Here is a 3,883-nt window from a genome sequence, read left to right as displayed (position 1 = left end):
CCCATGCCACGCACGCGTCCCTCGTCCTGCACCAACCTCTAGGCCACTCTCCAGAGAGTTAAGCCAACACCAGGCCCATCTCATGCCTAGGGCATAATCGCATTGCCGAATGCGCGCACCGTGCGCGTGCGCACCAACATCCCTGCAGCCAACTTCTGGTACCTCTTCCAGAGAGTTGTGCCACCTCTGAGCCAACCTTGTGCTACGAGCACAAGCACATGGGTGCCCACGCGCAACGTACACGTGCGCACCATCACACCATCCCGCTCCCCTGCGCGGGCGCGCACTGTGCGCGCACGCGTAGGTGACCGACGTAAACATAATAGGGAGCACACTTGCTCCCTTCATTCTCCATCATCCCACTCTACAAACTTCCTCTTCCATACCATTTTCCATCTCATTCAAGGTACTATACTAGGCTCCCCTCCTACTCTACTTATCTCTTTTGCTTCTTAGTAGTTAATTTCATTCTCTTTTAGGTAATCTTTTTCTTTCTTTTCCTTTCCCTTTTTTTGAGCCCCTCACTTTTTGGGGTATTTTTGCTCCTTTTCAAATTAACCCTTCATAGGCACTTGAGACATGACTTCTCTTGCATTGATGGAATGTTACATTGCTTCCCCCTCATACATTTGCATAGTACAACAAGGATGCACGCCAAGTGTTTGAGGAAAAGCATACATGACTTTTATGCTCATTATGACTCATTGTTTCTTAACTAGTCACTCTTGGGTGCACTATCACATTCTACAATCCACCGAATCACCTTTTCATAAATTGCTTTTCACTTTTGGTATTTGAGGGTGTATGCTTCTCATGCCTTCCCTTGCATGCTTATACTACCCCTATACCACATGCCAATGATTTGCCGTGCTTATCACATGTTATCTTAGTTACATGTTGCAGCTGTCATGTAATACGGATACCCATATTCTTACGACACAATCTCTCACTTGCATAATCACATTCAATTACGCTTCCTTGGTTTTAATGTTATCCCCTTTCTTTACTATCATAGGATGGTCATCAAAAAGAGCAAAGGGAAAGCCCCGAAGAAGCCGACCGTCAACAGAGCGCGCCAAGAACCAACAGTCAAGCCCCTCCTCAAGAAGGCTACGGGCCCCGTTGATGCTATAGAGAAGGACAACCCTCCAAAGGACTCAAACAAGTTCCCTAACTGATACTGCGAACTTGTTTACTCAAGAATGATTGAGCGGAATTATCACCCGGAACCCCTTCTAGTCCTGCCGGCCCACCTCACTCCGATAGTGATGCCACACATTGACCGGAGGCAATGGAGGTTCCTCATGAGGCGACTAATGGAGGTCAATTTATCATGGGTGGTGGAGTTCTACTCCAACTACCACTCACCCCTTCTCACATTAGTCTTTGTGCGCCGAAAGCAAGTGTCAGTCACAGTGGAAGCCATCCAAGAAGTACTTAAGATTGAGCCATTAGCAGACGGATATGACGCCTATCAAGAAGTCTTGTTAGCATGCAACGAACGTGAGTTCGATTGGGGCACGGTCCTCCGCGTAATCGCTTCACCTGAAGCATTTTGGATTCGGGGAACCATAAAGCAAAGACCAAAGGGTTTAGATGCACGTTTCTTCACTCAAGGAGCCGCGGCATGGGCCCAAATCCTAGCTCACTACGTGCTTCCGAGCACACATGGGTCATCCATTACCGCCGAGCTTGCCTTATTAGTATGGTGCATCCTAACTGAGAAATCGGTCGACATTTCGCATGCCATTCACCAATCCATGGGGCGTATTCATGTTAAGGGAAACTTACCCTTCCCCGCTATGGTGACTGAATTAGTAGCGGCAGCCGGTTTCCACTGCGAGGCTAAGGATCGGAGAACCTCGATCCCGGTCGAGGGAGACGTTATTCCATCCAAGAGGTGCCTCAAGCCTCTGGAAGTTGTCTAGGACCTTGGACTGACCAACTCAACTCGCAACACCACTACCTCATCCGCACCACATAAATCCGCCACCCAACGCCTTGAAGACCTTCACAGGAAGCTGGACCGCTATGAGAGGCGTAATCAGCGCCGATATGCTCACGTGAAGAAGCTTCTAAGCATTGTCACCCCACCTATGGAGGAACCTGATATCTCCACATCTACCGCAACTTCAAGCGGAAATAGCGATGACAACGGAGATGAAGGACACTTGGAACTCGGCCACCCATTGCGCATCACCTATAGCACGGTGGACCGTGCCAAGTTTTAAGTGTGGGGAGGTCGGCCGACCGATCTCCGTAGGTAAACACCCAAATAAATTTTTTTTCTTTTGAACTCCTTTGTAGTTAGGATAGGTTGCACGATTAGGTTCTCTTCGACACCAATTGCATGATAAGTCTACTTGGTTGGAACAATGAAACTCTTTTTAGGAAACTAATACTTTAGGGCAACCGTAGCATTGCCAACTTTGAATATTTTGATGTCAAACTTGCTTGAAGAACTGTATTTTGGAACATGGTTTTTGAGCTAAGAACACAAGCTTGTGAGATTTGAGCCTAATTGTGTGGTTACATCTTATAACCACCTATTTTTCCTTCTTGTATGCATTATTCTCTTTCTATGATTGTAATCTTTGATTTGTTTGAATCTATATGTCCCATTATTTCTTGTATTCATGCATTTATATGATTGAGGCCATCATTTCATTAGCTCACTTAACCAGATAGCCTTACCTTTTACTCTCCTTTGTTAGCCGATTTTGAGACTACGCTTAACCCACTTGTTCTTTAATTTAGCACATTACAAGCCTTAAAGCGGAAAACAATGAATGTCCTTTATTTGGATCTTTGATTGGCTTAGGCTAGTGAGTGTGAGTGTCATTCAAAAGTGGGAAAACTTTGGGACATTGGTTGGGATAAAAGGGTGTTTGTGTTTTGTATTTTTATATTGGGGAATTGGGTACATACTCATGTATTGATTAAATGTATAGACCTTATGCATTGATGTTCTTGTATATAGTTTGAAAGAAAAAGAAAAAAATGAAAAGAAAAAGAGATAAAAGTGAAAAAGAAAAAAAAAAGAAAAGAAAAAGAAAAAAATATATATAGAAAAAGAAAGAAACAGAAAAGCAATAAAGGGGACAAAATGCCCCAAAGTAAAGTTAAAATAAAATCAATGCATAAGTGTTGTGAAATGAATAGAAAATGCATGAGTATGTGAAAAAGTGAGGAATGGGTAGTTAGATTAGTACTTAATTGTATAAGGTCATTATATAGGTTATGTGGGAAGGTCTAGGTTAATCAAAGATTCAAACCCTAGTCCACTAGCCATATATGACCCTACCTTGACCCTAGCCCCATTACAACCTAAAGAAAAGACCTCATGATAATTGTATGCGTGCATTGAATAATTGTTGATTGTTAGATGAAAAACAAATCTTGGAAAGCATGATTAGGGAGAATTGAGAGAATCAACCCCAAACACCGAGCGACTAGAGTGCAAACACTCCCGGTGAGGGTTCGATGCTCAATTCCTTGATTCCCGGCTTTCATGAGCATTCTTCTCGCAAGTCTACTTGAACTTCATTTGATATTCGAATTGGTAGGATTCATGAATCGTTATATGATCTTGGCCCTACTTGTGCATGTATGACTTGGAGGATTGATTTATTTTTAACCAAGTAGGTAAAACCATTTCACATTTAGTTGCATATAGTTTAGGTTGCATATAGTTTATTCACATTGAATAAATGTTGATACCCTTTATTTCTGTCTTGGCTTAAGCATGAGGACATGCTTGGTTTAAGTGTGGGGAGGTTGATAAACTCCATTTGTAGGATTTATCTTGTATTGATTTTTGGGGATTTTATCACCTTTTACCCACATTTATTCAATGAAATAGCATGGTTTTGTATATTCTCCT

The sequence above is a fragment of the Arachis duranensis genome, unplaced genomic scaffold (assembly GCF_000817695.3).
Source record: "Arachis duranensis cultivar V14167 unplaced genomic scaffold, aradu.V14167.gnm2.J7QH unplaced_Scaffold_44922, whole genome shotgun sequence".
Taxonomy (NCBI): domain Eukaryota; kingdom Viridiplantae; phylum Streptophyta; class Magnoliopsida; order Fabales; family Fabaceae; genus Arachis; species Arachis duranensis.
This window is presented reverse-complemented; position numbering follows the sequence as displayed.